Consider the following 11924-nt stretch of genomic DNA (forward strand, 5'->3'; position numbering starts at 1 on the left):
GGAGATTCCAGGATTGGTCCCATGAAGGCCAGAGGACCTCTTGAAGATAATTACTGATATTTAATAAGTATAGAAGACACAAGATCCTGGAGTTAAATGATTCCCTTGCAGCTGAAGAAAATATATGAATATGATTAATATTGGTTATAAAAATAACTTCATCATAAAAAAGAATTACTTGGAGATTTCAAAGATTATTTTTTAACTGTGTACACTCCTTTATTGATAGAAATTAATGCTACCTGTTCATTATAAATTAACTTAAAATTTTAACTCATGAGTTATTTCTTCTCTTTGTCTCTGCTAACAGACATTTCCCTCTTTGAGACTAGGAAATCTGGCAAGTGGTAAACTTGGCATCTGACTTCCTATTACCTTTTTTGGTGGTCTTTGTCCCAAGGCTTTCAATGATGAATGCAAGTTTGGCTCATATGAAATCTGTTTCTTGGAAACAAAGATGGGCAGATGTTTTAGACCCCTTATTTGCATATGAGGTGTTCTGTGCATATGTATGCAAATTATCATGTTTATGTGCATATGTTTTATAGTGGGACTTTATTGTGAAGTTCTAGCGTTTTCTGGGGTTAAATTTTCTTCATTCTTAACAGTTACTTGCCCTTTTGAATAACAATATAAAAATGACATTTCTGATTGTATTTTTCTCTGCTGACATTAGGAACTACAAATCTGGTGGATCTGATTTGGGAAGCTCTGTGTCTTAAGGACTGTTCCAAGAAACTTAGCCATTTTACAGAGCAATAGACATCATAAATTGGTTGTTGATAAATACCCAATATCACACACAGGATGAATACTTAGTCTCATAGATAGGAAGTGACTGAGGGTCACTGAGCAGGGGTATTAATAACATCTGACTGAGAAACTAGCTAGGAGATTAATTTCTGCTCACCACAGTGTTTGTTCTTTAAGTGGAGGTTGTATATACACTTCATAAAGCAGATGCATTGTTGTGAAGTTAAAAATAAAAAGGAGCTTCCATCAACAATGCTTGGCACTAAGGCGATCCTGGGGAAGGCCCTAATATGGCCTGTCATGGAGCTGGGAAGAGGAATGCTATGGTATTTACCCATACACCACTTTTAAGAGAATAGTGAGGTAAGGATACTGGCATAATTTGCTTTGATTGAGGGAGTTGTGAATGCAGATAAAAGACACAAACCACACACACACACACACACTCCCCTAATTTACAAATGTGTTTTACAGGATCAGTGGCAAGCGTTGAATTTTTCAGGACTCACCTAGCCAAACAAATTAGCAAGAAAGGACCTGAGGAAAGGCTGGCCTTGCAACAAAAATATATCACTTGCTTTGAATTTAATTTACTGATAATGCAAACCTGACTGAGACAGTTATAAAGGATAGCAACAAGTAGGAAGGAAAGAGAAGTGGAAAAGAAGGTACTGACCTAACATCGTCAAGGAGCAAACATAAGACCCAATAAACATCACTGGAACCTGGACTCCTTCACAACAAGATGGAAGATGAACTCAAACCACAACTTTGCTAATTTCTAGTAGTCACAGGGTTACTTTAACATATCCTATGGCTGTTCATCACGAAGTAAAACTTTGGATATCTAATATGTCAGTTATTTGTGCTTTGAGGGTCACAGGTCAGAACACCTATTTACATTCACCTTGCCCACCTTCCTTGTGAAACAGCTGGAGAAGGAACTGAAAATACTCATCATAGTGGTGAGGTAAGCAGATTTAACAGAGGTTGACTCCAGTCTCATCTTATGAGCCATCATATTAGAGCCAAGGCAAGTTCATCTTTCATAGAAAAAATGTGTGAGAAAGCCATCTCAAAGTAAAGTAGTGTTGAAAATGACAAAATTTAAGTGGCAATCTACTAAACTTAAAAAGGTACTTTTATGAGAAATCAAAGTTTTAAAAGATACAAAGTTGCAGACATGTTTGAAGTAGATATTTTGATCACAGAGAAAAAGGATTTGATGGCTTCCTTACAGAGATATACTGTGCATAATCGGATAATTCATAGAGTTTAACACTGTCTGAATTGCATATTTGAATTCTGAAAATAACTAGAACAGGTGAGTTCAGAACTCACAGAACTGTGAGTAAAAGTCCCAACACTGAGGTTGCTTTCTCAAGCTGATATTTCCCATAATTGATTTTTTTTGAATCACCACTACACTTTGGTGGTGGAGATTGTTCTGTATTTATGATGTAGGATCTCACCTCCTGCACGAGGATCTTAACTGAAGTCGAGGAAATGATCAAGCAGATCCTCATATAGTGAATTGTTTCTTAATGGGGGGAGGGGAGTCAGTGGGGCAGAAATCCCAACAAAATTATAATTTCATCTTTGAAACAGTTTTCCATTGCAGAATATTTCAAATGATCAAGCAGGACCATGAGGTGTTTTAACCACAGAGGCTGTCCTTGTGTGCCTTTTGACTGCATAACATTGCGTGTCCCAATGGGTTTATAATTTATTACTCAGGCATTTATTATAATCTGGTTATGCACACAGAAAAAATGGCAAGATTTTCATTGACAACAATGAGCTCTGAAAAAGCCCCAACAGCATCTCTGCTGCAAACTCGTTCACATAGGTTGATTCCTGCATCTGCCTAAGGTTGCCAGTAGGCAAGGAGCCTTTTCCATGCATTCAAACTGCAGAAGAAAGAATTCCCCTTCCTGCACCCTCCAGTCAATCAAAAAGAAGTCTTGACAGTTCTCATGAAGGCCAGCAAACCAACTGCTAGTGAATCAAATACCCCTAAAGTGTTAAATGGTCTTCTGACACCATGAGCCTGATAAACACATAAAACCTTGGAAGAGTAGTGTATGTAGATGGTTAAATTCCAGCTTCTGCCATCTCATCTCTGCTCTCGCCAAGGAAACATCTTAATGGCCACTGGCTCCGATGAGCTGGTGCTCACACAACAGGAGGTGAGAGAAAGGGAGAGAAAAAAAAGCACAATGAATCAAGTGCCTCATCAGTAACAGGAGGCAGACAGAGCCAGAGTGTGGCATATATCGCAGTTCTGCTTTTGCAAATTGCTTTGCTAATTAGTAGTCAAAGTAAAATAACAGATTCTATGAGTTTTGCCATACTTGCCCTCCCCGCATCCTCCTCTCGTAGAACAGTTGTATTGTGCCTCTCCGGTCTCCTACGGAGATGAATGGGAAAAGCTGATCCCACTGTACTAATTTAAAACACAGGGAAATGCTAGAGACAAGGATTACAGCCAAATAAATCTGTGCTGTGTCAGGGTCGATAGGAGAGGGAGGTATGTGAGACTGGGAGAGAAAAGGGTATAAGACAAAAAGAGAAAAGAGAAACATAGATTCAGAAGCTAAAAAACACTATTGTGATCATCTAGTCTGACCCATGCAACACAAGTGATAAAATTTTACCCAGTAGTTCCTGAATTAAACTCAAGATCTTGCAGCTGAACTACCAAAGGTAGCTGAACTACCTTTTAGTGTTATAATCAGTCCTGAAAGAATTGGAGTGACAGAGAACTTATCTCACCTCCTGATAAAAGCAAGGGAAGGCAGAAAAACAAAAAGGGAAGAGAAATAGCCCTGCAGTGTAGGAACACTGAGGAACATCCACCAAAACATGGAATAGTATGATCTCCTGAAAAAGGTAATTTGGAGCCAGACTCCTATCAGTGAAAGGATAACAGGCAATGGGCACAAACTGAAATACAGTAAATTCTATTTAAGAAAATATATTTTTGCTGTGATGATGATTGGACACTAAAACCAAATAGCCCAGAGAAGCTATGGAGTCTTCATTCTTGGAGATACTAAAAACTGAACTGTACATGGCTACAAGCAACCTGTTCTAGTCGACCCTGCTTTGAACAGGGTTGGACTGGACAATCTCCAGAGGTCCCTTCTTACCTTAATAATTTTGTGATTTTTTGAATGAAAGGGTTTGTGAACGTATCTGGTTAATGTTTATTCAGCATAAAAACAAAGACAAGAGACAGGGAAAATAATAAAACACACCTAGTTACACTAACTGACCCAGTCAGGAGACAACAGGGTCCCATGGTCTCAGATCACAGGTTGAGAGGCTGTATTGGGTTTATGTGCCGAGGTTTTGGTAGTGTGGGGTTGCAGTGGTGGCCTTTGGGACAAGATACCAGGAGCTGTCCCCATGTCAGACAGAGCCAGTTCCAGCCAGCTCTAAGAGTTGCAGAGATTCTAGTGGTGCCTCTGTGATAACATATTTAAGAAAGGATGGAAAATGCTGTGCAGAAGCTGTGAAATAGTGAGAAAATGTGAGACTAACAGGTCTGCAGACACCAAGGTCAGTAGAGGAGAGGAGGACTTGCTCCAGGCACTGGAGCAGAGATTCCCCTGCAGCTTATGAAAAAGAGCATGGTTGAGGCAGGTTGTCCTCCTGCAGCCCATGGAGGACCATGGTGGAGCAGATATCTACCTGCAGCCTGTGGAGGACCCCACACTGGAGCACATGGATACCCCCTGAAGGAAGCTTCAACCTGTGGAGAGGAGCCCATGCAGGAGCAGGTTTTCTGACAGGAATTGCAGAACTGGGGGACTTAGGCTGGAGCAGTCTGTACCTGAAGGACTATGTTGTGAAGGGACCCACACCAGAGCAGCTCTTGAATGGCAGCATGTGGGAAGGACCCACACTAGAGAAGTTCATGAAAGACTGTGTCCCATGGGAAGGACCCCACACTGGAGCATGGGAAGAGTGTGAGGAGGAAGGAGTGGCAGAGATGAAGTGTTATAAAATAACCACAACCCCTGTTCCCATCCACTGCATCATTCTGGGGGGAAAGAGGTGGAAGTGTGTGGAGTGAAGCTGAGCTTAGGAAGAAGCAGGGAGAGGGGGAGGGAACAAAGACATGGTGATTTTTTTGTTTGCTTGTGTGTTCATTTATCATTACCCTACTTTGTTATTAATTGGCAATAAATTAAATTTGTCTTTCCTAAGTCAAGTCTGGTTTGTCCATGAGAGTAATTGATGAGTGACTTCTTGTTCCTTATCTCAACTTGCAAATTTTTTTATGTCATTTTGTCCCCTGTCTTGCTGAGGACAGGGGTGAGAGAGCAGCTTGGTAGGCACCTGACAGCCACCCAAGGTTAACCCAACACAGGGACTATTGAGGGAACCACTCAAAGCACTGAAAGCGTTCAACCAGAACCATGTGGGCCTTAATGTCCACCAGATATGGCTTTCCTTAGTAATAAGTGTACACCTCTGAGTTTGGAATAGCTACCTGAACATGTTTGTCCAAGCAGTTCCTGTATGAAGGAACCGTATGAGGTTCAACAAGGTCAAGTGCTAGGTCCTGCACTTTGGTCACAACAACCCCATGCAGTGTTTCAGGCTTGGGGAAGAGTGGCTGGAAAACTGCCTGGTGGAAAAAGACCTGGGGGTACTGGTTGACAGCCGGCTGAATATGAGCCAGCAGTGTGCCCAGGTGGCCAAGAAGGCCAATGGCATCCTGGCCTTTATCAGAAATAGTGTGGCCAGCAGGAGGAGGGAAGTGATCGTGCCCCTGTACTCGGTGCTGGTGAGGTCACACCTTGAGTCCTGTGTTCAGTTTTGGGCCACGCACTACAAGAAAGATGTTGCATTGGTGGAACATGTCCAGAGGAGAGCAACCAAGCTGGTGAGGGGTCTGGAGCACAAGTCATATGAGGAGTGGCTGAGGGAACTGGGGTGGTTCTGTCTGGAGAAGAGGAGGCTGAGAGCAGACACCAAAGTGATTTTATGATTCCTTGGTTGCCTTGTACACGTTTGAGCTATACCTTATTCTCCAGCTTTTAAAAAACTGTGATAACTTAACAGTGATAGGAGTATGGAACAAATGCAGCAAAGTCTTTTTCTGGAGTTTTTAAAAATATTTGCAAGTAACGAACATGCAACATCAAATTAACCTATTCTGGGAGTGCTTGGCAGAGTACAACCTATTTTCTTTTAACCTGTGTTGGTATGAGCAGAGATATGGCACAATGCATACCTGCAAAGATATTCTCAAGATAGCTTTGCAACAGGGAAGCTATGTTATTTATCCACAGCTCTTATCAGTCATATTTACTCTGGTCCGACTCACTTCAGTAAGAAAGGCTGCAACCCCTTCTTGTGAAGAGGTCTGTTCTTGTCTCAGTGAGTGTTTGCAGTCACCCACACAGGCACCATGTTGTCACATATCTAGTCAGTATACGTGCTATCCACCCTCATCTTCAATATTTTTGAAGCAGGAAACCATGTAGATATATTATATTCCCCCCCACAAGATCACTAACAGTTTCTATGGCTCCTAGAACACAGCAGCCAGAAACTTAGCTTCTGTCCCAGCAGTGCAAGGAGAAAAGCATAGTTTTATTCTTGCATTTTCTTCCTGTACTCATCTTTCCTCTCTTGAAGGACAGTTGCTCTGGAAGGACAGTTGTTTATGTAGCTTTTGGTTTTGCAAGGCAGCTGATTTGTTCCTCTGCTTCAGAAAGATCCCACTTCTTTGTGTATGGTTCTTCTGAAGAACAATTTTGTTATTCATCAAGACAGCAAACTAGTCTCCTACTAATGTCCAAACCAAAAAAGTCTTCCTTCGTGAGCTTCAGGTTGAAGCTTCATTTTCTTTTTCTCCCTAACAGTCTGTCTTATATTGTTTCCTGCACAGAAAGAAGGTTATTTCAGGACTGTGCCATTTCTTAGCCTGGTGGTCAGAGTGGGACCCTATGAGTGGTTTATAACTCAATTCTCCTACTTTCTAAATAAGTGGTTCAATCACTATGCTCTAAACACATGCACCCAGGGGTTTGTTTTCTTCTTTTTATTAGCTGGATCTAGCACAGTGGTTTTAAAAATTTGATTTGTGGAATTCTATGTCTCAGAGCCTTATAGACTGCAAGAGGTTGCAGATAAAAGTGACCTATCAGACTTGTGTTCTCTTTACAGGCACTGACATTTCTTCTTATAAAAGGTATAGCATGCTACACATCAGAAACAATTAAAAAGAACCTCTTTAAACAGCTAATTCTTAAGCATGTAAATCCAATGAGTTTTCCTCCAGAAATAACCAAGCTCTTTATAAAATTAAAAGCAAGAGTAAATGTGTAGTCTGCCAGAAGCATTTTGCTGGGCCACATACCCTCTGTCTAGACATTGTGACGTTCTTTAACTTGAGCCCCAAAAAGCACGTTTTGAGTAATAACTCAGACAAAGGAAAATTTAATGCTTAAAAAGTATGTGACAACAGGATTTGATGCCTCACAGAATGAGTTGCAGCTTTTGAAAACTGCAGTTCAAGCCCTAGAGCAATTCCATCTGTTTGTGAGTCTTGTTCCCCCTCTTGTCCAAGATCATCTCAGAACTGAACTGGGATGGGTACTTTCATCACTCACACCACAGGGAGAGCTTGTAAGATGAAAGTGAAGAAGGCCAGAACATTGCTTTGCAAATTGTATGAACTCTTTTTATTTTTATAACTTTAGAAGAATATTCTTTCATTTTTAAGGAAAAAAAAAATAAAGAAAAGCTTCTGAGGCCTCAAAAATCTCAGGCCAAGAGAATGACTTCCTTTACACCGAGAAATATTCTTTATACATAAGCCCATCTCTTTTGAAACAGGACAGAGAGAGAAAGGACGATTGGCTTTTACATGATATCATGTTGGCTATGTTATTGCGGCATCTTCAGGGACACGTTTCACCTGCTAACCAGAATTACACAGCATGAGGGAAGTCTATGGAAAACAGTTCTTTCACTCCTCTAGCCATGTATAGACATAAAAAAGGGTTACTATCCTCTGTCACAATTTGACCTACTAGTCTCACGCAGTGCTAAAAGTGAAGTGTTTATCGGTCCTTGTTAGCATAATATTTGAGCTCCTAATAAAGTTAACAGTTTATGTCTCCAAAACAGGAATGAAACAGAACAGACCCATTAACTGGAGTTTGGGAACAGAGCACAATGGCTTGCCCCAACATTGCGTTGGAAGTCTGCACAAGAGAAGAACCTGGAGTTAGACCCTCAGCCACCTATTTGGTAGATAGATACTTTGAATGCAATTAAGCAGCTTTTTCTAAAGACAGGGTTGAAAATCTGTTCCAAATTACTCTCATCAAAATCTGTGACCACAGTTACAAAGTCTAGGTCTGAATTTCTGATGTCATTCAGAAATGCCTGTTAGGCTGGGAACCACAGTAAAAAAAATAAAAAGTTATCTTTTGAAGTAAGTCACCGTAAGTAATGACAACATAAGACATTAGTTTAACCTTGGCTGCTCTATGTGTCTGTTGCACTTGGACTGTGTCTCAGGCATTCAAAGGACTAAAAAATATATGCTCTGGATTTAAATGGCCATCATTCAAGTTACCAAGTGTACAGTGAGTGTTTTATGTAGGAATTTTTAAGTGACTGTAATCAGTAAATGCATTAGGCTATAATGGTATTACAAGCCTTTAAAAAAAGGGAGGGAGACGGCATCCTTCTTTAAAAGCCTGGGAAGGAAATTAAAGGTTGCTTATTCAAGAATAACAGCATCTAGGGAGAAAATCATGAGAACTAGCTCCACTGTAATAAAGTATCTCTGAAATGTTCATTAAGCCAACTATGATTTCACTCTTGTTTATTTTCTTCAATTTCTAAATTGACTTCTTTTCTGTGGGCAGGCAGGAGCCTTTTATAGAATCTATTAACAAAAAAATAATTGATAGCATTTTAGCAACTTTCTTACATTGTGCATGGTAATTTTTAATTCCAGCTGCCCAAATTAGTTTAAATTCAACAGTATTCATGAGGGTGCCTAAATATATGTGTGAATGTTTTATATGGTACTATAGTGGACAGTGTATACATATATATATTAAAAAAAAAAAAAAGGCTGCCTTGTCTGGACCAAGTCATGACTGTACTTCTGTTTCTGATGTGCTTCTGACAGCCAAGATAGGTGGGTGGGTTTTGTTGTTGATGTTTTTTCCACATTTTATTTATCAGGTGCTTTTTGGGAGCTGGCCAATTGCTGTTCCAGCTCTACCTGAATTTAAAGAGTCTAAACAAAGTTTTTCTCCTGATACAATTTATAAGCCTAGCCATTATGTACTGTCTATATTCCTGCTCTAAGGGTCTGTCCTTGAATTCATATCTTCTCCTGCATTGACACTGCTCAGGGAAAACAACTATTTGGTTATTTTCAGAACCATAAGGTCTCACTCTTGCCACAGTCCCTCAGTGTTTCAAAGCCTTTGATACAATGTTCCTCACAGCTAAGGAGTCAGAAAGACATCAAACCAATAAGCAATAATTTTTCTTATGTTGGAACTAAACCCAAACTATTATTGTGAAGTTTAGTTGGACTCAGATGGGAATTGAATTAGGCTTATTCTAATTACTGTGGATTCAGAAGCAGAACTTCTGCTGAATTGGAAACCTTACAGGTTCAACTACTTGCCCCTGACACTTTTAGAACTGGAAAATGCTGGAATTGCTGTTTTAATCAGAAATGATGGAAGTAATAAGTAACTTACTCAAGGTAATTAAAAAATCTTCAAAGTACAAGCTCTATTTTACATGCACTGTAAATGCATGTAAACCTGCCATTTTTTCTCTCTCAAAAAGATCTGAAACTTGTCCTCAAACAAACTGGGTGGTGTGACTAAACAGAATTTGACCCACTATTTGTAGTCTCAGTTGGATGCTTCACACTTTCCATCCATTTACTTAAAAATAAATAATGATACATGGATAGATGTTCAAATCAATGGCACTAGAGATGATAAAATAACATGGTTTGTCTTTCCACTGGGAATTTTAACTAATTTTTCTTCTCACTGTTTTTTTCTGGATTAGGGTTTGGGAGGAAAATCTAAAATCCAACCCAGAGATACCTTTTTTCCCCCCTTCTTATTTTCTTTCTCTAAAACTCTTTATGTGAGAGAAAGATTTTGCTTCAGCTTTGTTATTTTAAAAACTCTAAGTTTTAAATGGCAAGTGGCCTGTGAAGGTAATTTTTACAGTAATTGAAGATGGTTCTCATTGATTTCAGGGAGCAGTGAATATGACCTTGCATTTTCAAACATTACTGAAAGCTGCGGACGTGTGACCACAGTAAAGATAAAAGAGTCTAAGAGGTGAAAAGCTTTTTTTCCCTAACACAATGCTTTTTATTTAACTTATCCAATTAGTAGAACATGTGTCTATGTATCTATCTATCTAGGTAATACAAACATATGTATGTAGGTAAATTCTGGAAATTTGTGTTGGCAAAATGTGTTATTTGTAAAAATGAGACATGAAGTGTTACTCTTGTCAATTAAAGTCAGCTGATTTTCTTTGCTTTTCCATAATGCAACTGGAAAGATGATTTCATCCAGGTATCACTTATTTTCTAAGTCCATTCCATTTCCATTGTGCGTTTACATGTGTCTTTTCATTAAAAAAAAAAAAAAAAGTCAGCTGATTTTCTTTGCTTTTCCATAATGCAACTGGAAAGATGATTTCATCCAGGTATCACTTATTTTCTAAGTCCATTCCATTTCCATTGTGCATTTACATGTGTCTTTTCATTAAAAAAAACCAAAAAACAAAAACCAAAAAAACACACCAAACAGCTGCGCTGCTCAAGGGAGAGTTTCTGGTGAACTGAGCTTCTCAATTTTTCCTCATATAATTATTTGTGTGTTGCTGTTGTTTTAATTTGCTTTAGCTTTTTCCCCTTACTAAATTCCCCAGGCATCTCACTTTTTAGATAAGGTACAAATTATTACAATTAACTGCTATTAAAATCTCAAGAATGCAAGATATTAAGCAGCAGACAGGCAGCTCATCATAGTAGGTGTTCCATAAACATACATCAAACAGATGGTCCCTGCTCCGACAAATTTAACTTTTTTATAAATATGTTTTCCTAAATTTTGACAGTATTACTTCAAAGGATATCGCGGTCTCTCTTTCCTTCAGATCTAGATAAGAATAAAGGTGTCACATAGCACTAATATATTCAGCCTCCCCAGACCTCCCAAATTTATTCTCTCTCATTGGATGAGACACAACCCAGCAGGTGATGGGAATATGAAGTGCTTTGTGAAAATCGCCTTTCTAGGGAGGACCTGGTGAGTGCGCTTTCTAGCATGATTCTTTGAAGAAGGGGCTTGTGATATAAAACCACAGTCTCTTTCTCTTACTTCTCTCAGAACCAGGTGAGTTTGAGCAGACACAAATCAGGCTAATCCACTGGGCTTTGCATTGGACAGAAGAGTCCCAGAGCTGGAGGCCAGGGCACTGCTGCAAATAAATGAAATCCAGAGATATGGAGAGAGAATGAGCTGGGAGTTACACTCCAATGTGCAAGCAATTTTTTTTTTTTTTCCCATAATCTTAATTTACTGAGGAAAATATTTTATTATCTTCTTCTCTCAGGACAATTTTTTTCTTTCACCAAAATTATTTCTTGAAAACCAAAAACCCCACCTGGTCCCTACTGAAAATTTCCAAATAGATCTAATAAGCCTGGGAAATGTGATTGTATCTTTATCTCTTGGATGCCCATAGCAATTCATGCAGTCATCTACAAGTTCTCAGTAACCATGTCACCTGAATTGCATGAGACTTGGTTCAGTCCTCTTGAATGCCTATACTTTCTGTATTTATAGTCTTGAATACACTGTTGACCCCTAAGGGGGTGAAAGGGTCCTTTTTCCCAGCTACTATAGTGATTATCCTACCACTTGTAGCTTAATGGAAATGTCAGACAGAAAGCAAATCTGGGGAAGCAGAGAATCCACAAATAAGGAAAACAAAGAAAATCTTTGTATAAATTCTGTGAAGGCTGATTTTTGCACAACTCTAGTCTTTGTTTATAACACACAGGGAGCTAGACTCGAATAACATCTAGGCACCAATTCAGATCGACTAAAGCATGAAAACCTTATTTAGGACTCCCA

This window comes from Egretta garzetta, unplaced genomic scaffold (genome assembly GCF_000687185.1).
Source record: "Egretta garzetta isolate BGI_Z169 unplaced genomic scaffold, ASM68718v1 scaffold167, whole genome shotgun sequence".
Classification (NCBI taxonomy): Eukaryota; Metazoa; Chordata; class Aves; order Pelecaniformes; family Ardeidae; genus Egretta; species Egretta garzetta.